Here is a 25,209-nt window from a genome sequence, read left to right as displayed (position 1 = left end):
CTTGCATTGCCTGAACCAACTTTGTTCTGCGCTGAAACGCTGTTTTCTGACATTTCAGGGTCTAACTTCAAAAATCATGCAAAACACTTCTAACACCTTCAGATATGTTTCTCTGTGTTGCAAAATAGGTTTTATTCATGCACAGACTGCAATATTAATTTGGGACCGAAATTCAGCTTGCATTTCCTGAACCAAGTTTGTTATGTGCTGAAACGCTGTTTTCTGACATTTCAGGCTCTAACTTCAAAAATCATGCAAAACACTTCTAACACCTTCAGATATGTTTCTCTGTGTTGCAAAATAGGTTTTATTCATGCACAGACTGCAATTTTAATTTGGGACCGAGTTTCAGCTTGCATTGCTTGAAACAAGTTTGTTCTGCACTGAAACGCTGTTTTCTGACATTTTAGGCTCTAACTTCAAAAATCTTGCAAAACACTTCTAACACCTTAAGACATGTTTCTCTGTGTTGCAAAATAGGTTTTATTCATGCACATACTGCAATTTTAAAGTGGGACCGAGATTCAGCTTGCATTGCTTGATTCAAGTTTGTTCTGCACTGAAACGCTGTTTTCTGACATTTCAGGCTCTAACTTCAAAAATCATGCAAAACACTTCTAACACCTTCAGATATGTTTCTCTGTGTTGCAAAATAGGTTTTATTCATGCACAGACTGCAATTTTAAAGTGGGAACGAGATTCAGCTTGCATTGCTGGAACCAAGTTTGTTCTGCGCTGAAACGCTGTTTTCTGACATTTCAGGCTCTAACTTCAAAAATCATGCAAAACACTTCTAACACCTTCAGATATGTTTCTCTGTGTTGCAAAATAGGTTTTATTTATGCACAGACTGCAAATTTAAAGTGGGACCGAGATTCAGCTTGCATTGCCTGAACCAACTTTGTTCTGCGCTGAAACGCTGTTCCCTGTCGATACTACACTCGTACTGCGTCGTAAGACGCTTATGGGGAAAAAGCTCCTTTTTCTCCTGAGACTGAAGTATTTCAATAACGCAGTGTAACTGCACGACCATTGGTTTGTGCAGTGAGATGAAAACAAACCAATGGCTCGGCAGCGGAGCTGCACGAGCCTGTGGCAATGATTCGCGCCCGAACGCGCCAAAAGGGGCGGAGAATTCGGCTATATAAGCGTGCATTTTGCCACAGGATCTCAGATCCTTCTCCTTCAGCGACGACTTCACATCTTTGCTGACATTGACTGACCTTCGCTCGAGAAAGAAGCCTCTCGCCGTTGAAGAGCCTTGCAGCGGATCCGCCTGCTCGTCCTTTGACGCTTGAAGCAGCTGACAGCGATTCCCTGCCGCGATCCGGCGATAGAAGAAGCTTATTCCAAAAGAGCAAATTTTATTGGCGTTGTTGCAAATGCCACGGCGTTTCTGTCGCTCGTGCAGAGCCCCTCTGCACGCTGTTGATAGTCACGCTGAGTGCGTCTCGTGTTTGGGCTCCGCCCATGCCGAGGCTGCGCTCGCTGAGACAGATTGTTCCCATTGCGGGGACATGAGTCTCGCCTCTTTGCGCTCGCGGCTGGCTTTCTTTTCAGAGAGCGACCCCGCCCCTCGCGCCCTCCCGCTTTCTTCTTCACAAGAGCCTGTGAAGAAAAAGCAGTGGGGCAGAGCGACTCAGCGCACAGTGACTGGTGAGCTCACGCCGGCTGATCCCCCGCGTGCCTCACCTTCACCACAGGAAGAGGAATCTCCTGTCCTCTTTATTCACCCTGACCAAAATCCCTCGGCTGCTGCGAGCGATCTGGTTTCGTTTGGAGTGAGTGAGGAGGAAGCCATGGATGACAGTATGTCTCTGGCTGCATCTGATGGGGAAGAGATGTCGGGCTCGCCGCTTGACCCCGCCCCCTTTCCATCTGGTCAATCCAGCACCGCCAGCGCTGGTATGGACGCCGAGCTGTTCCGCGTCTTATCAAAAGCTGTTGAAGAGCTGGAACTGGATTGGTCTCCTCCTGAGGAGCCTGTACGGAGTCGATTGGAGGAGTGGTTTTTGCCGGGTCGCCGCCAAGCCCCTCGTCAACGAGCTTCACCGTTCTTTCCTGAAGTGCACGGTGAAATCTCCAAATCCTGGCGTGCTCCGTACTCCGCCCGCCTTCGTACCTCTTCTTCCTCCGCCCTCACGACGGTCGACGGCGCTGAAGAAAGAGGATACGACAAGTTGCCCCCCCTAGATGAATCTGTGACCGCGCATCTGTGCCCGCCCACTGCCATCGGCTGGAAGGCAAAGGCAACTCACCCGTCCAAGCCATGCAGGACCACTTCAGCCCTTGCTGGATGGGCTTATTCTTCGGCTGGACAGGCAGCATCAGCACTGCATTCTATGGCGGTCCTCCAAGTTTACCAGGCAAAACTCCTCCGCGGTATGGATGAGGCTGGTATGGATGACGCTGCGTTCCGTGAGTTACGCAGCGCGACCGACCTGGCGTTGCGTGCAACTAAGATGACGGCACAGGCGATTGGTAGATCGATGGCCAGCTTGGTGGTGCTGGAGCGCCACTTATGGCTTAACTTGACGGAAATCAAGGACGCTGACAAAGTCGCCTTCCTTGACTCCCCCATCTCTCCTACCGGTCTGTTCGGTCCAGCAGTAGAGGGGTTCGCGGAGCGCTTCACCGCTGCTCAGAAGTCGTCCCAGGCCATGCGACACTTCCTGCCGAAGTGCACAAGCTCTGCAACGGCTCCTAGTCGTCCTAAACCGGCTCCGACTCAGCAGCCTGCAAAGACCGCCCGGCCTGCTACTCAGCCAGCCCCCCAGGCGGAGCCACGTCAGCGCTCCCGCTCGGCCAGACGCTACCCGTTTCCTAGACGTCAGGGACCCGACCCAAGATTGTGTTGGACCAGGCGCCTCCAGCGTCTTCCTGATTTAAAGGACAGGAAGAGGAAAGGGTCAAGTCTCGCCCAAGCCGGACCAGCCCTCAAAACGGCTCTCGTCAGCCTCCAAACACCCCGTTCTGTTCTGGGTACAGAGTGCTGTGTGACTGTAAAAAATACAGCTGTAACTCACGGGCCCCTTCTGTCAGCGCCCTTACTGCTCACCGTTGTGATAGCGGGAAAAATAAAAAACAAACATTTTCAAAAAGAGAGCAAATTTCCTCTTCCAGAGTTGTTAAGCGGCACCCAACCGCTCAAACCAATGCAACCCCTCAGCACACGGGCCGAGGCTTGGAAAGCCATCCCCGGGGTGTCGAAATGGGTTATGGGCATAATAGAACGAGGTTATACACTGCAGTTCGCTCGAAGACCACCCCGCTTTCACGGAGTGGTCTCCACCTCAGTTCACAGCAAAAACATAGAGGTTTTGCGTACAGAGGTGAGGAATCTGTTGGCAAAAGGTGCCGTGGAAACGGTTCCCCCAGCATAGAGCGAGTCAGGCTTTTACAGCCGCTACTTCCTCGTCCCAAAAAAGGATGGCGGTCTGAGACCCATCCTCGACCTCAGGCGTTTGAATTGTGCCCTCATGAGACGGCCATTCAAAATGCTCACGCTAAAACAGATCCTTTCGCAAATACGCACAAAGGACTGGTTTTGCTCGCTGGATCTGAAAGATGCATACTTTCACATCCAGATTGCCCCCCACCACAGGCAATTCTTGAGATTTGCCTCAGAGGGAGTGGCTTATCAATATACAGTCCTTCCGTTCGGACTGTCTCTAGCTCCTCGCACATTTACAAAGTGCATGGACGCGGCTCTTTCCCCCCTGAGGCAGAAGGGAATCCGCGTCTTGAACTACCTCGACGACTGGCTCATCCTGGCCCAGTTAGAGAACGAGCTAATACATCACAGATCCGTGATCCTCAGCCACTTGCAATGCCTAGGACTCAGGGTCAATTTTGCCAAGAGCGCTCTGTCTCCCAGCCAACGTATTGCGTTCCTGGGAGCAGTTTTCGACTCCATTCAAATGAAGGCAATGGTTGCGCCGCAGCGAGCTCAAGCCATCCGAAAGCTCGCGGCCTCCTTCAAAATCGGAGCCCTTTCAGCCTTTCAGAAGATGCTGGGTCTTATGGCTTCAGCATCTCCAGTACTCCAGCTGGGCCTACTTCAAATGCGCCCTCTGCAGTACTGGTTGAAACCGAAAGTTCCTGCGCATCAAGGTAGATCAGACCTGTGTCACAGCTCTGACTCCTTGGAAGAGTTTTTCTTGGATGGAACAGGGCGTTCCCCTGGACATGGCGTGCAAAAGGAAGATGGTCTCGACAGATGCGTCCAACTCAGGTTGGGGAGCTCTGTGCGATGGCCAGCCGGCATTCGGCCAGTGGTCGGAAGCCGAAAAACGCCTTCACATCAACTGCCTAGAAATGCTAGCAGTGTGTTTAGGCCTCCATACACTTCTGCCAGTCTTAAAGGGACACCACGTCTTAGTCCGCTCGGACAACATGACGGTGGTGTCGTACATAAATCACCAGGGAGGTCTTTCGTCGAGACGCCTTTTCACATTAGTGGAACGTCTCTTGCGATGGGCTCAGCTCAACTTTCGCTCGCTCAGAGCAACTCATGTGCCTGGCAGACTGAATCAAGGAGCAGACATGCTGTCTCCTCAGACGAATGGATGCTTCATCCCCAGACGATTCAGGAAATATGGGCGGTCTTTGGCAAGGCTCAGGTAGACCTTTTCACCTCAAAAGACAATTGTCACTGCCCAATTTATTTTTCAAAGGAGCAGGATGCATTGGCCCACGACTGGCCCAATCTCCTGTTATATGCTTTTCCCCCGATCGCCCTGATACCACACGTAGTCAGGCGGGTCAGGGAACAGAGACTCAAAATCCTGCTAGTGGCCCCCTTCTGGCAGAACCAACATTGGTTCCCAGATCTCCACCGGCTGATGTCATCAGCACCGTGGCCTGTTCCGTTGAGACGAGATCTCTTAACGCAGGCGAACAAAACGCTTTGGCACCCCCAACCAGAACTGTGGGCGCTGCACGTCTGGTCTCTCGACGGGAGCCTTTAGATCTCCCCGAGACCGTTTTAAATACTATTTCTGAGGCCAGAGCACCCTCTACCAGGTGACTCTATGGACTCAAGTGGTCTGTCTTTTCCGCCTGGTGTTCCACCCACGGTGCAGACCCGAGTTTGTGTGACATATCATTGATTTTGTCATTTCTTCAGGAGCTGTTGGACAAGGGACGTTCTCCCTCCACGCTCAGGGTTTATGTGGCGGCCATAGCGGCATTTCATGTCCCTATGGACGGTCAGTCTGTGGGAAAGAACGATCTGATCGTTCGCTTTCTGAAGGGGTCGAGAAGGCTCAACCCTCCTCGCCCCGTCACAGTTCCTACTTGGGACCTACCCACAGTACTGAGAGCTCTGAAGAGCCCTCCATTTGAGCCGCTGCAGTCTGTTGACCTTCGACCTCTAACGCTAAAAACTGCCCTGCTGCTAGCATTGGCATCAGTCAAGCGTATGGGCAACCTACAGGCTCTATCCATAAATCCTGTATGCCTGGAATTCGGGCCAAATGACTCTAAAATCATCCTGAAGCCGAGATGCGGCTATGTACCTAAGAGTCTCTCAACACCGTTTAGAGACCAGGTTATCTCTCTCTTGGCACTTCCCCCCTCGGAGCAAGACCAAGGCTTTAATCCCCTCTGCCCCGTGAGAGCATTGAGGTGTTATTTGGAGCGTTCGGCTTCTTTTAGGAAGTCAGAACAGCTCTTTGTATGTTTTGGAGGCCGCAACAAGGGGTTATCGGTCACAAAACATAGACTATCCAAGTGGATAGTGGAAGCTATAATGCTGGCTTACTCTTCTTTGGGTCTGCCATGTCCTATGGGGGTAAGAGCCCATTCGACTAGAGGCGTCGCCTCGTCATGGGCCCGGTCCAGCGGAGTATCCATTGCAGAAATATGTGCGGCGGCAGGCTGGGCCTCACCATCCACATTTGCTAGGTTTTATAATTTAGATGTCCCTGTCTTGCAGACTAGGGTCCTTTCTGCATGAGGAATTCTGTTACCAGTATTGCTATGTATGCACTTGGCCTCTGGGAGTTTCCAAGTGTATCGTTTTTCCTTGGAACGGAATGTTCATTAGGTTATCCTGATTGAGCAAATTGGCTCCTACTAGCCCATTCTGTGCTAGGGCCATACAGTCGTTCCTCTACCTTAGCAACGGCGGGATTGTACTGGTTCCCCATAAGCGTCTTACGACGCAGTACGAGTGTAGTATCGACAGGGAACGTACTCGGTTACTTTCGTAACCTCGGTTCCCTGAGATACGGGAACGAGTACTGCGTTGCTTGCCGTTGCTAAGTAGCTGCACGACTCAGTCGTCGCTTCAGTCGAAGAACCTGAGATCCTGTGGCAAAATGCACGCTTATATAGCCGAATTCTCCGCCCCTTTTGGCGCGTTCGGGCGCGAATCATTGCCACAGGCTCGTGCAGCTCTGCTGCCGAGCCATTGGTTTGTTTTCATCTCACTGCACAAACCAATGGTCGTGCAGTTACACTGCGTTATTGAAATACTTCAGTCTCAGGAGAAAAAGGAGCTTTTTCCCCATAAGCGTCTTACGACGCAGTACTCGTTCCCGTATCTCAGGGAACCGAGGTTACGAAAGTAACCGAGTACGTTTTCTGACATTTCAAGGTCTAACTTCAAAAATCATGCAAAACACTTCTAACACCTTCAGATATGTTTCTCTGTGTTGCAAAATAGGTTTTATACATGCATAGACTGAAATTTTAAAGTGGGACCGAGATTCAGCTTGCATTGCTTGAACCAAGTTTGTTCTGCACTGAAACGCTGTTTTCTGGCATTTCAGGCTCAAACGTCAAAATTCATGCAAAACACTTTTAACACCTTCAGATATGTTTCTCTGTGTTGCAAAATAGGTATTATACATGCATAGACTGAAATTTTAAAGTGGGACCGAGATTCAGCTTGCATTGCTTGAACCAAGTTTGTTCTGCACTGAAACGCTGTTTTCTGACATTTCAGGCTCTAACTTCAAAAATCATGCAAAACACTTGTAACACCTTCAGATATGTTTCTCTGTGTTGCAAAATAGGTTTTATTCATGCACAGACTGCAATTTTAAAGTGGGACAGAGATTCAGCTTGCATTGCTGGAACCAAGTTTGTTCTGCGCTGAAACGCTGTTTTCTGACATTTCAGGCTCTAACTTCAAAAATCATGCAAAACACTTCTAACACCTTCAGATATGTTTCTCTGTGTTGCAAAATAGGTTTTATTCATGCACAGACTGCAATTTTAAAGTGGAAACGAGATTCAGCTTGCATTGCTGGAACCAAGTTTGTTCTGAGCTGAAATGCTGTTTTCTGACATTTCAGTCTCTAAGTTCAAAAATCATGCAAAACACTTCTAACACCTTCAGATATGTTTCTCTGTGTTGCAAAATAGGTTTTATTCATGCACAGACTGCAATTTTAAAGTGGGACCGAGATTCAGCTTGCATTGCTTGATTCAAGTTTGTTCTGCACTGTAACGCTGTTTTCTGACATTTCAGGCTCTAACTTCAAAAATCATGCAAAACACTTCTAACACCTTAAGACATGTTTCTCTGTGTTGCAAAATAGGTTTTATTCATGCACAGACTGCAATTTTAAAGTGGGACCGAGATTCAGCTTGCATTGCTTGAACCAAGTTTGTTCTGCACTGAAACGCTGTTTTCTGACATTTCAGGCTCTAAATTCAAAAATCATGCAAAACACTTCTAACACCTTCAGATATGTTTCTCTGTGTTGCAAAATAGGTTTTATTCATGCACAGACTGCAAATTTAAAGTGGGACAGAGATTCAGCTTGCATTGCTGGAACCAAGTTTGTTCTGCGCTGAAACGCTGTTTTCTGACATTTCAGGCTCTAACTTCAAAAATCATGCAAAACACTTCTAACACCTTAAGACATGTTTCTCTGGATTGCAAAATAGGTTTTATTCATGCATAGACAGCAATTTTAATTTGGGACAGAGTTTCAGCTTGCATTGCTTGAAACAAGTTTTCTGACATTTCAGGGTCTAACTTCAAAAATCATGCAAAACACTTCTAACACCTTCAGATATGTTTCTCTGTGTTGCAAAATAGGTTTTATTCATGCACAGACTGCAATTTTAAAGTGGAACCGAGATTCAGCTTGTATTGCTTGAACCAAGTTTGTTCTGCGCTGAAATGCTGTTTTCTGACATTTAAGGCTCTAACTTCAAAAATCATGCAAAACACTTCTAACACCTTCAGATATGTTTCTCTTTGTTGCAAAATAGGTTTTATTCATGCACAGACTGCAATTTTAAAGTGGGACCGAGATTCAGCTTGCATTGCTTGATTCAAGTTTGCTCTGCACTGTAACGCTGTTTTCTGACATTTCAGGCTCTAACTTCAAAAATCATGCAAAACACTTCTAACACCTTAAGACATGTTTCTCTGTGTTGCAAAATAGGTTTTATTCATGCACAGACTGCAATTTTAAAGTGGGACCGAGATTCAGCTTGCATTGCTTGAACCAAGTTTGTTCTGCACTGAAACGCTGTTTTCTGACATTTCAGGCTCTAACTTCAAAAATCATGCAAAACACTTCTAACACCTTCAGATATGTTTCTCTGTGTTGCAAAATAGGTTTTATTCATGCACAGACTGCAATTTTAAAGTGGGACTGAGATTCAGCTTGCATTGCTTGAACCAAGTTTGTTCTGCACTGAAACGCTGTTTTCTGACATTTCAGGCTCTAACTTCAAAAATCATGCAAAACACTTTTAACACCTTCAGATATGTTTCTCTGTGTTGCAAAATAGGTTTTATTCATGCACAGACTGCAATTTTAAAGTGGGACAGAGATTCAGCTTGCATTGCTGGAACCAAGTTTGTTCTGCGCTGAAACGCTGTTTTCTGACATTTCAGGGTCTAACTTCAAAAATCATGCAAAACACTTCTAACACCTTCAGATATGTTTCTCTGTGTTGCAAAATAGGTTTTATTCATGCACAGACTGCAATTTTAAAGTGGGCCCGAGATTCAGCTTGCATTGCTTGAACCAAGTTTGTTCTGCGCTGAAACGCTGTTTTCTGACATTTCAGGCTCTAACTTCAAAAATCATGCAAAACACTTCTAACACCTTCAGATATGTTTCTCTGTGTTGCAAAATAGGTTTTATTCATGCACAGACTGCAATTTTAAAGTGGGACCGAAATTAAATTAAAGTGGGTCCCAAATTAAAATTGCAGTCTGTGCATGAATAAAACCTATTTTGCAACACAGAGAAACATATCTGAAGGTGTTAGAAGTGTTTTGCATGATTTTTGAAGTTAGAGCCTGAAATGTCAGAAAACAGCGTTTCAGCGCAGAACAAACTTGGTTCAAGCAATGCAAGCTGAATCTCGGGCCCACTTTAAAATTGCAGTCTTAACAAACTTGAAACTTGCACATAACAAACTTGGTTCAGGAAATGCAAGCTGAAACTCGGTCCCAAATTAAAATTGCAGTCTGTGCATGAATAAAACCTATTTTGCAACACAGAGAAACATATCTGAAGGTGTTAGAAGTGTTTTACATGATTTTTGAAGTTAGAGCCTGAAATGTCAGAAAACAGCGTTTCAGTGCAGAACAAACTTGTTTCAAGCAATGCAAGCTGAATCTCGGTCCCACTTTAAAATTGCAGTCTGTGCATGAATAAAACCTATTTTGCAACACAGAGAAACATATCTGAAGGTGTTAGAAGTGTTTTGCATGATATTTGAAGTTAGAGCCTGAAATGTCAGAAAACAGCGTTTCAGCGCAGAACAAACTTGGTTCCAGCAATTCAAGCTGAAACTCTGTCCCAAATTAAAATTGCTGTCTATGCATGAATAAAACCTATTTTGCAACACAGAGAAACATATCTGAAGGTGTTAGAAGTGTTTTGCATGATTTTTGAAGTTAGAGCCTGAAATGTCAGAAAACAGCGTTTCAGTGCAGAACAAACTTGGTTCAGCAGTTAACACACAATCACAGTTACTGGGATTAGACTTAGACCATAAATTATGCTATACACAAAGCAGCAGCGCTCTGGCTGTAGGCTAAGGGGCCGTTCACATGTCGCGCCTAAAAACACGTGACCTGCGCTCTCCATAAATATGCAGAAGTTTCAGCAAAGGATAAATGGATTTTCAGCGTTAAAAATCGCTTGTAGTAGCTGTGCTATTAAATTTATTTGAAAATATTTATTCCTGTACAGCTATGATAAGCTGTTTCTCCAATTTGGCAGTGCTTTCAATGTTATTAAGGGAAAGGATGAAGCTGATTGGTTGGTTCATGTCACATGAGCTGCGTTGCGCTTGCGACATTCTGAAAAGTTAAACTGCGTGCGCGTCTCTTCCATTTTGAGCGCGCATACTACGCGTCTGCATTGAAAATAACGAACTTGAGCGCACAAAAGACGCTACATGTGAACCAAAGACTATGGAATACCCTTAAAGCGATTTTGATCTGAACGGTCCCCAGTCCAGCCACCCCGTCTCCTCCCCCGTCGGTAATGGTACGGACCAACCGAGAGCGAAAAAAACACAAAAAATGGAAAATCAGAATAATACGTCATGTTTTATGTTTGTTAAAAAAATCTTATACAGATACCACAACCTAAACTTGTAGAACAGAAAATTAAACAGAGAGACAATTATTCATTTTTTAGGTGTTTGAAAAAAACGAAAAAATGAAAGTTCGAAGCCAATTTTTATGTTTAATTTTGATGGTGCAAATTGAACAAAGAACTGCAAACCGTTACACGGACAAATGACCATTAGATTTGATTGATCACGGGTCGAAAGTAAAGAGAGATGACAAAAATAGACTGGAAGATTTGCTGCAATAAATATCTATTATAATATGTGCTGCTCCCTTTACACAGAGTGTGCGTTATCGCAAAATCGAAAATGTAAAAATAAACAGCGCGAGCACTCCTTTAAAAGTGATTTCTATACCCTGCATATATTATATACAATATTAAAATATTTGCGGGTGCGCCGATAAGAAAAAAACATGGAGCTCAACTAAATATCGCGCCAATTTTGTGATTGGCTATGTAGTATGGGGCTCGGGTCCGGTGGGCCAAGCTTCTGATTGGGTGGCCATGGAGCCGGGCCTGTAAGGAACTATAGAACTAAGAGCATTCTAGAAAGAGCTTTGTGATTGGATGGAAATTTCAAGCATCATGCAAGGACATGCAACTGATATCAATATTGGTTGGACATTTAGGGAAGAGTATGTGGGAGTATTTGGCTGCTATTCGCAGAGAATTTAGTAACGTCAATGATTCTAATAAGCTCAGGCCGGTCGCGTTCGCCTCACGCCCGCTCAATTTGTGATCCGCTATGTAAATCCTTCGGCCGGCCGACCGGGAAAAGTCCCGGTCGTCCCGATTGCCACTCCGCACCTGGTATAGGCTACAGGCCCGACCTTTCTTCACGATGTTTCACCAGTCGTTTAATGGCCACTCCCCTTTTACCTACCACCTGCGAAGCTGATACGAATATGTTTTACTTTTTTATTTATAACAAGATATATAGTATAAGGACAGGTATTCAGACCACAACTGAACGTTTGAAGAAAATTTAATGCCTTATTATTTAGAATTAGCTATTTTTGATGTAAATGCAGCCATTCAAGGCACATAATTGATTTATTACGGTATTGACGGTATTAGAAAATCCATGTCGTGGCGCAATGTCACACCGGTGATGTCTATGACACCGGTGTACCGCCCACCCCTAGTGCATGGTGTGTTCGACTATGGATTCTTTCCTCCCGTTTTCCTCTCCCATTGTTGGGGTAGACTTCAGGTTTAACTTAGGTTATGTAGTTAATAGTTAGGCATGGTTAGCATTGAATTGTGACAGAAATGCACAAATTGTAGTGGATATATTAACGTTAAGGTGAAACCTGTATCGACAAAGAGAATGTAATTTACATAAGCCTGCTTTGAAACATCGCCACAGTGTCTACTTATTATTCCACGTTACTAACTGCAAACTGGTGCATTATATCAATCAAGTACTTACCCTCAGTATCAAGGATGAAGAACGTTTAAACGCAGCAGTTCAAACCGCCGGCGCTCACACAACTCCTCTTCTTCCAGCCATCTTTACCCATGTGATTCCGTCTCAGTGCTGAGCATGCGCAGTGACTCACCGGAGAGAGTTGTTGATATGAAGTGCCTCAGGCTCATTGAATCAACAAGTGCTGATCTGATTCATCATTATTTCTTAATTTAGTTACAAATAACAAGAATCAATCATTTAACAGAAGTAAACTCGTTATAATCGTATTAATCAGACATATTTGTATTTTGCAAATCAAACAAGTTGCTAGTTGACTTTTTTGAGTGTAACTTGGATTACCATGTAAATACATGGTATTTGAATATGGAAATGGACCAATGTAGGGTCAGAAAGTCCGTTGGCTCTGGAGCAGAAGACCACTCTATTTTGCACCAGTGGAGCAGGAGACCACCAAGGTCGAGCTAATGGAGCAAGGGACTGTTACGACCCTTGGTGTTCTAGGGGTATACGGGTCGCACACTTAAATTTGTAAGACATTGGCAAGTTGACTTCCCAGCACTGATTGCAACCAAAGTGATGACAAACTAAATATCTTATCAACAACATGTGTTTATTTACATAAAGTACAAGAGAAGTGGTATTAAGTGGAATATTTACAAGTGAAAATAATTGTTTAAAGTCAGGTACTAATAGAAAGACTGGCTATAGGTGCGGCTGAAAATAAACCAAAAAACCCAGCCTAACTAATCACAGTTTCCCCCCCCCATCTAGTCTGATCTAAAAATAAAAAGGGGAAAAAATAAATCTAATGAGCAGAAACCCCCTAACTGGCTACACTATCTAAATCAAAAGGGATACATAGGGTGGCACGCACCATCTTACCTAATGTATCTCTAGACAGCAAGTTACCTACATGTTGATATGTATACCACGTGGCTTACTTCCCTACACCAGTCTCTCAGTCATGAATATCGCCAACAAGTTGACTGACAAAAACAAAGTGTAGCCAGAACAAAGTGAGTCTCAAGACTAACTCTAATTCCTGAAATGGCTTCTTAAAAGCCAGCTGGAAAATGGGGATTGGTTGAGGACGGTGCACTGAAACAGAATATCCTCAAATCAGAAGAATGGAGTAACAGGATTGGATGAAGTGTTGAGATGTGCAGCAACCAATCAGAAGAATGGAGTGACGGGATTGGATGAAGTACTGAGATGTGCAGCAACCAATGAGGAGAATGGAATGACGGGATTGGTTGACATAATGGAACATGAGCCAACCAATCAGGAGCAGCAAGCAATGGAACCACTAAGGACCTGAAATAAAGAAAAAAGAGCAACAGACAAAACAACCACCTAATAACTTTCTGGAATGTAACACCCCCTCCCTTAAGAACAAACATTTTTAAACATGTTTGTAAAACAAAACAAAATCAAGATGACATGAAACAATAACTGACACAATTGTGTTCAAATAGTAAGTAAAAAAAAAAAACTTACATGTCAGTTCGAGACAAGGTGTCAGCTACAATGTTGTCTGTTCCTTTCTTATGCTGAATCTCTAGATTATAGTTTTGTACAATCAGAGACCAGCGCATCAGCCTCTGGTTCTGATTATACATTCTTGACAGGAAAACAAGTGGGTTATGGTCAGTATAGACGACAACAGGGAGCGAACTAGAACCCACATACACTTCAAAATTTTGAAGTGCCATAAGTAATGCAAGAGCCTCCTTTTCGATAGTGGAGTAATTCAATTGGTGCTTATCAAATTTGCGGGAAAAATAACAAATCGGGTGGTCAATTCCATCTGCATCCTCCTGCAATAGGACTGCCCCAGCCCCCACAGCACTAGCATCAACCTCCAACTTAAATGGGCGATCAAAATTTGGTGTTGCGAGTACCGGAGCGCTGCACAGCAGTGCTTTCACACTGTCGAATGCATGTTGGCATTCCAAAGATCACTTAAACTGTTGCGAGGGACTCAACAAACTTGTAAGAGGACTTGCAACACTTGAAAAGTTTCTACAAAATCCACGATAATATCCGGCCATCCCTAAGAATCGCCTCAACTGACGCCGGGTAGTAGGAACAGGAAAATCTGAGATGGCTGAAACTTTAGCAGCAACTGGACGGACTTGTCCCTGCCCAACCTGTTTTCCAAGATATGTAATGGTTGCTTTAGCAAAATCACATTTCGCAAGATTCAGCGTTAAATTTGCTTTTGATAACCGTTCAAACACAGAATTCAACTGAGACATATGCTCTGGCCAATTAGTTGAATAGATCACCAAGTCGTCCAAATATGCATTGCACCCAGGCACACCTGCCAGTACAGTAGCAACCAAACGTTGAAACGTTGCGGGCGCATTACGGAGCCCAAAGGCCATAACTTGGTACTGCATAAAGTGATCTGGGGTAACGAATGCAGATATGTCAGAGGCACGAGGTGTCAAAGGCACTTGCCAATAACCTTTTAACAAGTCCAATTTAGTTACAAACCGAGCGGCACCTAAATTGTCAATACAATCTTCCATCCGCGGTAACGGGTAACTATCGGGCACTGTTACGGCATTGACCTTACGGTAATCAGTGCAAAAACGAAAGGAGCCATCAGATTTGGGAACAAGTAGGCAAGGCGAGCTCCATGGACTGCAGCTTTGTACCGCAAGACCATTTTCACAGAGATATTTTACCTCTTTTCTCATCAGCTCCCGTTTCACAACATTTGCGCGGTAGGGATGCTGTTTAATTGGAGCAGCATTATTTACATCAATATCATGTTGTATTACTGTGGTTTGACTCGGGGTATCGCGAAAAAGAGTTGGATACATTCTAACCAATCGCTCAATATCTTCTTTTTGGGAATTAGACAGGTGACTCAATAATGTAGGCAACTCTCGTAATTTCTCTGAATTGGGCAATAAAGCACACTGTTGTGGAGCATTACGCAAGATTAAACCATCCTCGTCAGTCTCTAAACCTCCAGTCCCAGGAGCAACAAGCACAACAGGGGCAACGGCAGGTTTCACTGTCATCTCCTCCTGTTCAGGGTGAGACTGGCGTGGATGGTAGGCTTTTAACATGTTAATATGGCAAATCCTAGTTTTTCGGCGTCTTTCAGGTGTGCGAATAACATAATCAGTGTCACTCAATTTTTTGTCAATTGTATATGGACCAGCAAATCTCGCAGACAAAGCGGACCCAACGATGGGTAACAAAACTAAAACTTGGTCTCCGGTTTTAAACTCACGAACTATTGCCTTCTTGTCATATCTTTGTTTCATAGTCTTTTGAGCAGAGGTCAACATTTGACGTGCCATGGAGCAAGCCTTATGCAACCGTTCCCGAAACCTGCTGACGTACTGCAGCACATTCGTTTTGCTCCCTGACTCCGAAGCCAGAATGTTCTCCTTCAACACCTTTCGCGGGCCACGTACAGTATGTCCGAACACGAGCTCGGCTGGACTGAAACCAAGGGACTCCTGTACTGCCTCTCGTACAGCAAACAACATAAGAGGAACCCCTTCATCCCAATCCCTGCCCGTATCTAGGCAATATTTGCGCAACATAGACTTTAATGTCTGGTGGAAACGCTCAAGGGCTCCCTGGCTTTCAGGATGGAAAGCACTAGAGACGCTGTGTTGAATTGCAAGACTCTTTAACACCTGATTGAACACCCTCGACATAAAATTCGTCCCCTGATCACTCTGGATGACCTTAGGGAGACCAAATGTTGCAAAAAACTTCATAAGCGCTTTAATGATTGTAGGCGCAGTTATTTTACGGAGCGGAACAGCTTCAGGAAAACGAGTAGTCGCACACATGATAGTTAGAAGAAACTGATTACCGGCTTTTGATCTTGGCAATGGGCCAACACAGTCAATAATTACACGTTCAAATGGTTCATGCACAATGGGTATTGGAATAAGGGGAGCTTTTGGGATTACCTGATTTGGTTTACCACTGCACTGGCACGTCTGACAGGTCCGGCAATATCTGGCAACGTCTCGTTTCAAACCAGGCCAAAAGAAATATCTCAGAATTCTGCGATAAGTCTTGGTGATTCCCAGGTGACCGGACAGAACATGGTCATGTGCAAGTGACAGTACATGAGGTCGGTATACAGAAGGAATGACCACTTGGTACACGGTATTCCAGTCAGCTCCCTGTTCACGTGTAGAACTCCACTTACGCATCAACATTGCATCCTCAATGAAATAACCCGTGGGTTGCCGTTTTAACTGTTCCTGGGAAAGAACAGCATCAAAACACCTTTTTAACGCCTCATCCTTTCCCTGTGCAATAATTATCTGCTCACGGGTCATGTTTAAATTAAGCTTCTGAAAATTATCTTGATCTGTTTCAAGAACACAAGGTTCGTCCACACTCTTAGTTCTAAGTAGCAAGGGTTCATCGGTATGCATAAATGTATTCTCAAGAGTAAACTCCTCATTATCCAGCTGCTTGGCCTGAGAACGAGTCACAACACATGCAGGAAAAGTGTCAGGATAAGTGGTGGACAACTCATCATCTACAGCGGAGACGGGTTTCTTGTCAAAGACCTCTAATGATGGCATCACTTTACCCCCGGCAATATCATTCCCGAGGATAAAAGACACACCTTTAATTGGCAAGTCTGGAAGCACAGCTACTGACACCACACAATTCGCAAGCTCGCACTCTAAGTGGATTTTATGTACAGGGGCTTTAACAATGCCCATCTCAATCCCCTGCATCAGAATGCTTGTACCACACGAAGTCTGTTCATTCAAAACAAGCACATCAGCGATCAACACAGAGTGGGCGGCACCTGTATCACGGAGTATCTGGATTGGTCGCTGATCTGCGGGGTTACCGGTTGTGGAGACTAACCCATTAAAAACAAACGGACGATAACTTGCGTCAACGACCTGCTTCTCTAGAAATAATGGCCTATTCGAGGCTGTTGACTGAATTAGACCAACACTTGTGGGTCGTGCATGTTTACTTTTAAGAGCACGACAGTCCGCAATCAAGTGACCAGCTTTATGACAATAGTAACATTCTCTCATCTCCTTTCCCTGCTCTGTCTTAGCCAGAGCACGGGGAGGAGAGGAATGAGAGGACGAATTCATAGACACCACTGTTTTAGGACGAGACGCTGTAAATGTTCCAGAGCGAGCTAAAGAGAACACCGGTTTATGCGTAAGCATGAATTCATCAGCATGTATAGCAGCTTGGGACACAGAATTTACTTTTTGTTCATTCAGATATACTACAATACGCTCAGGCAAACAATTCTTGAATTCTTCCAGTAGAATAAGTTCACGTAACTCAGCAAAATCCATTGTCTTAGTGGCAGTACGCCATTTGTCAAATAACAAGCTCTTCTCTCGAGCAAACTCTACGTAGGTCTGTTGCATACCCTTCTTATGGTTCCTAAAACGTTGCCTATATGCTTCAGGCACTAGTTCATAACCTCTTAATATTGCAGACTTCACAGTATCATAATTTAAGCTTTCCTCAACTGAAAGTGCGGAACAGATCTCCTGGGCTTTGCCAGACAGCTTACACTGCAATAGCAAGGTCCATATTTCGGATGGCCAATGGAGGGTCGACGCAATACGTTCGAATACTTGAAAGTACGAGTCAACTTCATCTTCACGAAAATTTGGAACAAGTGAAATGTACTTACTTATGTCAGTATGGTGCGAATTGGGCGAAGCAACTGGTTCCCTCACTGGAACAGCTGTGGATGTACCTGTATCAGGGACAGGAGAAGCCAGGTGTGCGGCTTTAGCAGCCTCAATGTCTAGCTGTCGCAACTTAACCTGCTTATCAGCCTCTATCTCCAGTTGTCGGATCTTAAATCGCAACTCCAACTCAGCTTGGTGGGCACGTGCTTTTTCCTGAGCCTCATACTGCAATTTGGCTAGACGTAACTTAAGTCTGCCATCTCCCATTGAAACAGTCGAGGCAGGTGATATGGGATCAAAGGGCGGTAACACAACCTTGGGTTCAACCTCCGTCTCCCCCTCAGCTACATCACCATTCAACCCTGCCCATCCAGGATCGCACGGCCTTTCAGTCACACCGAGTGGATTCGATTCGTCTGGAGCTACACTATCCACAGCAAAAATCCCCAATTCGACCAACCGATCATAAATAACTTGCTTAATTTCTCTTTTAAGATTTTGCTTGTTCACTAGAATCTGAAAATGTTCAGCAATTTGAATTAAATCGTCTTTGCGACATTTATCAAATTCCCCAAGAGTTGGGTTCTGAATAAACGAGTCCAAATTAAATGACGCCATACCTGATCCAAAACCAACATACAGAACTAGTTCGCCTTAAGCAATAGACAACGTCCACTACAAATGAAATCACTTTGCCAACCGTGCTGAGCACAACGATACCAATGTCCACAGAAATAAAAAAGAAATCGGGACCTTTAGGATCCCGGACGAGCCCCCAAAAATGTTACGACCCTTGGTGTTCTAGGGGTATACGGGTCGCACACTTAAATTTGTAAGACATTGGCAAGTTGACTTCCCAGCACTGATTGCAACCAAAGTGATGACAAACTAAATATCTTATCAACAACATGTGTTTATTTACATAAAGTACAAGAGAAGTGGTATTAAGTGGAATATTTACAAGTGAAAATAATTGTTTAAAGTCAGGTACTAATAGAAAGACTGGCTATAGGTGCGGCTGAAAATAAACCAAAAAACCCAGCCTAACTAATCACAGTTCCCCCCCCCCATCTAGTCTGATCTAAAAATAAAAAGGGGAAAAAATAAATCTAATGAGCAGAAACCCCCTAACTGGCTACACTATCTAAATCAAAAGGGATACATAGGGTGGCACGCACCATCTTACCTAATGTATCTCTAGACAGCAAGTTACCTACATGTTGATATGTATACCACGTGGCTTACTTCCCTACACCAGTCTCTCAGTCATGAATATCGCCAACAAGTTGACTGACAAAAACAAAGTGTAGCCAGAACAAAGTGAGTCTCAAGACTAACTCTAATTCCTGAAATGGCTTCTTAAAAGCCAGCTGGAAAATGGGGATTGGTTGAGGACGGTGCACTGAAACAGAATATCCTCAAATCAGAAGAATGGAGTAACAGGATTGGATGAAGTGTTGAGATGTGCAGCAACCAATCAGAAGAATGGAGTGACGGGATTGGATGAAGTACTGAGATGTGCAGCAACCAATGAGGAGAATGGAATGACGGGATTGGTTGACATAATGGAACATGAGCCAACCAATCAGGAGCAGCAAGCAATGGAACCACTAAGGACCTGAAATAAAGAAAAAAAGAGCAACAGACAAAACAACCACCTAATAACTTTCTGGAATGTAACAGGGACCATCACAGTGAAACAACGGAACACCACGGTGGAGCAGAAGACCATGAGGAGAAAGAGGCCTAGGGAGATCTGATGGAACCAAAAGCTTTGGGGGAGCCGGTAGAGGAAGAAGACTTGGGGCACCAAGCAGAGCGGGTGGCTTAGAAAAAGATTTGGGAAGTCCAATTGGGAAGCTTGGGTCATTGTGGCTGGAATGAAAGGTTCAGTGGAACCTCTTGTTACCAGAAAGAATAGCTCACAAGATGAATCTATGGTTAGAGACTTAGGGAAGACCTCACTGGCAGAACAGCAGGAAGGATAGTTGGTCTCAGAGAAAGAGATGGCCAGGACGAGGATCAGGTCACTATCGGTGGTTGAGATGAAGGACCAGGCAAATGCAACCTGGTTTAGATCAGGTTCAGTGGGCTCACAGAGCTTGATATAAATGTTCTGAAGTTTAAACCAGAGTTTGTGATTAACTCTGCACCTGAAAGTATGACACATGCAGCCAATCACAGAATGTGAAGCTAAGATTAACAGGAGGTAAGTAGCTCTACTAAGAGTAGACTATTGTATTGTTTTTTAATATTATATTATAATATAATTTTTAATATTATAATATATTTTAATATTTTCTTTTTTATTATCAGAGAGTGTGACCATCACCCCTCAGGACTCTCGTTGGGTTGGAACCTGGTGGTTGGGTTATGTGGTTTCTGGGCTGTTGACTCTTCTTGCTGCTTTGCTTCTCTGGTTCATGCCAAGAGCTCTACCTGAAAATCCACAAACCCTAAACTAGAGCACCCCTCAAACCAACAGAAACACACACTCGGCATTACAGAGATAGCCAAAGGTATGTCAACCATACACTTACCACAAGGGTTATATAGATAGAATTCAGGTCTAATTAAATCTTTGTATAGTGTAGGAATTTTGTGGAATTTTACATTACATTTATATATAATGATTATATAATTGTATATCAAAAGGTGGCCAAGATTCTTCATAAATTCAAATTTTGTATATCACAGATCAAAACAATGCATGGAATTAATTATTATTATTATTATTTAATTTTTCTATTTTTACTTATTGTATGAATCGTACTGCATTGTTCTATATAGGGTCACAGGAATATAAAGTATAATATAATAAATAGTTTATGTGGCAGATCTATTGAAGTTCAAAATACAAGTCGTCAGCTACTGACTTCTTGTAATGCTGACTGTGGATGTTCCGACTTCCAATGGGATCCAGTGTGTGGACAGAATGGAGTGACCTATATCTCTCCTTGTCACGCTGGCTGCAATTCCACTCAGGGTGCTGGACAGAATATGGTGAGCACATTATGGTGAACTACATTTTAACTCTTGGCCACAAATTCTTTGTCACATGTTTTCATTTACTAATTAATTTACTTACTCATGTTTGTCAGACATTCCATGGCTGTACATGTTTCCAGAGCTGGGAACTGACATCTGGGAACTCCTCTGCAGTGCTTGGCTAGTGTTTACGAGAGAGTAGCTGCACTAAAATGTTTTACATCTATCTGGCACTGCAGTTTTTCACATTCTTTGTGTACTCTCTGGGCATTGATCCCTTCGTCATTGTGTCATTTAGGTTCTGTTAAATTTTATTTTTTTAATCATATCGTCATGCAGTTTCTCCATATGCTATCTATATTGTATTTGACTTAGTGTCACATTTTGTACAGCCTTCAATGTTTAAACTAACAAACAAGCTTTGAGTCGGTTCATCTTAAGAGACATTGTTGGTGTTGTGAACTTTTTCTTTGAGAGCAGGAGATGTTTGGATATCTTGAAGCAGAAGTTTCTCTTTATTTAGATACTAGCCGTTGAATTGGCTTGGTAGGATATTGTAGACAGAAGTTCCACATAACCAGAAGGTGCCAGTTGGTGGAGGAATCATACACCACTGATTTACTGAGAAGAATTTTTGGAGAGATGATGTCCTGTGGAGACAAACTTCTGAGTCCTTTTCCTCTCTTCCCGCTGATGAAGTAATGTCCACATGGGAATATGTTCTCATTTTAATCACAAAACTGCAACGTTCATGAGGGATTTCACCCAATGGAGTAGAGGCTGGAGCATAATTTTCCATGCACCAAGGAAAAATCATTGGCAAGAGTAGATCTGTCATAATGGGAGTAGCTGAAGTTAGGTTGCAGGATGCTGTTCCAGGGATGCAACATTGAGAAGATGGAAGAGATGTGATGTGGTGGCATGTACTTTGGTTGAATATTCCATTCGTTTGAACTTGGAATAAGGTGCACGTGTCACAGTTGGAGATGGGGTGTGCCACCCATGGGAGCCCTGCTTTTACTGAAGGTGGGTGTGGCATGCAAACTTTCTTTCCAGCAAACAAATCATTTCTTGACATATTCATTAGTTCTAAGAATATGTTGTTTCTGGAGTCTATAGCTTGTGCGATGTTCATGGTGATTACTAGAATGGCAATCTTGATCATGTTGATGGATGACTGAAGTTCTCTCATGTGATTCTCTGCGTTGTGTTTTTTATGTTCTGTCTTCCGTGACAGTTGGCTCGGCAGTGGGTCTAGTTGTTCTTTATAGTTTGTAGCTTTATACACAGGTGAGGGAGTCGATGTGTCTCAGGACAGCCATCCAGGGGTATCTGCACAGATTAAGAAAGAAAACAAAAGACGACAGAGCAGTATTTGCTGTAAAGGTCTGCAAACAATAGAGTTGTATCCTCTGTTCAATCTGAGTCTAGTCTTGTTCCTTCTTTCCCTAGTTCTTAATTCCCGTGACACCTAAAGAACAGTGAGGTAAGGATGGACTAGTGGATGGGGAAAGCCTATGAGGAAGTCTTCACCTCAGGGTTGGCCCCAGAAGCCTGTTGCTTTCGGTTCTTTTCTGGGCTCCTCACTGGTCTGTGTGTCCTATCCTATCCCTGTAGGTGGGGGAACAACTTTACAGTGTGACGCATGAGTCCAGGTTTTCCTTCCCTGACACAAGACTGCAGCTGCTGTAATCAACATCACTTGATGTGGTCCATGCCACTTAGGCTCTAATGGTTTGTTGTTATCATGACCCACTGACCTGGGACAATCGTGTGTCCACCTTTTGGTGGATTCTGCCAGCATGACTCGACTCTTTCTCTGGAACTCTGTACTGCCTTTGTAAGGTTTTCACAGTAAGTGATCAGGGCATCTGAGGCAATGTGCACATCTGCATTTCTAAGATCAATCACACCTGGCATCTGCATTGGGCGTCCTGTAATAATCTCATGAGGACTAAGACCTACTGATCTGTTAGGTGATGCTCTCATACTATACAGTACCGCTGGCAGTGCTTCGACCCATAATACTCCTTCTTGATGCATTTTGCTTAGTCTGGTTTTGATTGATCTGTTTGCGCGTTCGTCTTGCCCCAATGCCTGTGGCCTGTAGGGGCAGTGAAGATTGCACTTAATTTTCAACATTTTAGACACTTCCTTGACTACCTGTCCTGTGAAGTGGGTACCTTGATCTCAATGCTATCTGGTAATCCCCATCTGGGAATGAAATCAGTGACAGGACATTTAGCAGTATGTGCAGCTGTGGCACGCCCTGTTGGATAAGCTTCTATCCATCTTGAGAACCTGTCTTTTACTATCAAAACGTCAGTTTTTCCCTTACAAGGAGGCAATGATATGTAATCAACTTGCAGGTGACGAAAGGGTCCTGTTGGAGCTGGGGTATGTGTTGCTGCTGTAGTTGCTGCTGGCACATCATTATTTTTTTGACATGTAATGCATCTCTTGACTGTTTCAGTGGCTACATTTCTGAATTTAGTTATTTGAAAATCTGTGATTCATTGTTGCTGGACCACTGTGACCCAAATTGTGTATTTGTTGAGCCAATTATGGTAGCAGTGATTCAGGAGCAATATACTTTCCTCCTTTGGTCCAGCAACCAGATGAATCCACTTTGGCTCCTTTGTCTAACCATGTCCATGCTTCATATAAAGGAACGTCTTTGTGCAGATCAATGATTGATTCAGGAGGGAGAATCGTCTTCTGTGCTGCACTACCTGAACACACCTGTACATTTGCATATGAACAAGCCTGTTTAGCAGCTAAATCTGCAAGAGCATTTCCTTTAGCTTCCATAGTATTAGCTGTGAGATGTGCTTTCACTTTGATCACAGCTAATTTCTTTGGAAGTTTCATGGCAAACATTAGATCTTTCACTAATCCAGCATGCTTAATGGGGGATCCAGCACAAGTTAAAAACTGTCTACTTTGCCAAATGATACCAAAATCATGAATTACCCCAAAAGCATACCTGGAATTAGTGTAGATATTTGCAATTGATCCTGACGCTAGCGTGCATGCTCTAGTTAAGGCTACTAGTTCTGCAGCTTGAGCTGAAAAAGGATCTGGAAGACGACCCGAAGCTACCACTTCAGTGGGAGAAGTTACTGCATAGCCTGTTCATCTGTTACCTTCAATAACTTGAGCTGAACCATCAACAAACAACTCCAATTCTGCATTATCTATGGGAGTTTCTTTTATTTCACTTGTAGGTGTGTATGTAAGCATAACACAATCATGAGTAATTTCTCCTTCATCCTCTAAAACAACTTCAGTCATTGCAGACATCATACATGAGGATGGGTTCGTGATTGGTGCACACTGTAAAACAATGTCCGGGGCTGTGAGGGTTGTTAACCAATTCCCCCAATGAGAGGATGTGACAGAAGTGACTTTTGCTTGATTCATTAGTGCTGACACTGCATGAGGGCATCTTACATTTACAGTCTGTCCTAACACCATTCCTGATGAAGCCTGAAGAGCTAGATGAACTGCCTGCACTGCTCTGAGACATGGGCCCATACCTTGAGCAACTATGTCAAGTTTACCAGAATAGTTATGAATTGGGCGTAAATTGCCCCCATGATCTTGCATTAGACATGCAGTCATAAAACCTAAGTGTTCATGAACATAAAGCACAAAGGGCCTATCAGATTGTGCAATTTCTAATGCTGGCACTTGACATAGTGCTCTCTTCAAATCATTGAAAGCTTTGAGATGAATTTCTTCCATACAAACTGTATCAGAATCTCTAACCTGACCTTTCAACAAGTCATAGAGTGGCTGAGCAATCGAGGCATAGTCCTCAATCCAAGGTCTACAGTAACCTGCTGTTCCTAAAAATGATCATAGTGTTTTAATGGTAAGCGGAGGTATTGCTTTGAATGAAGCAGATCGATCCTGTGTAATGGATCTATTTCCTGTACCAATTGTTTGACCCAGAAATTTGACTTGATTTTTAGCAATTTGAAATTTGTGAAAATTTGTGTCCACTGGTATTGCTCATAGTCAACCGTGAAAGCTAACCATGGCTGGCTGTCAGAATGCAATGGTACAGAAAAGAATCCATTAGACATATCAATTACTGAAGAAACCTTACAATCTAATGGTAAGCCATTACAAATTGTAGATGGATCTGCTACTAGGGGGGTGATTTTTTCAATATGTTTATTGGCTACTCTGTAGTCTATTGTGAGTCTCCATGTCCCATTGGCTTTCTTGATGGGCCATATAGGTGAATTACAGGGACTGTTGGTTTTAACGAGCACTCCTTGTTTCAGCAATTTTTCTACAATAGGTTTGACTCCCTGAATAGCTTCCTTACTGATCGGATATTGTTTGGTAACAGGAGGCGCGGTTCCTATTAATTTGACTGGTTCCACACCTGTGAGAAACCCGCAATCATCCTTGTCTTTAGCCCAAATTGGATGATTCTGTAAGAAAGCATACTCAGGAGTGATTGCATTACTGGTAGAAACTTGTGCTGAAGCAATTTTTATGCTAGCAGATTCTAAGGGCATGTCTAAAGTTAGAT

Source organism: Garra rufa, chromosome 4 (genome assembly GCF_049309525.1).
Source record: "Garra rufa chromosome 4, GarRuf1.0, whole genome shotgun sequence".
Lineage (NCBI taxonomy): Eukaryota > Metazoa > Chordata > Actinopteri > Cypriniformes > Cyprinidae > Garra > Garra rufa.
Note: the sequence above shows the minus strand (reverse complement) of the source record.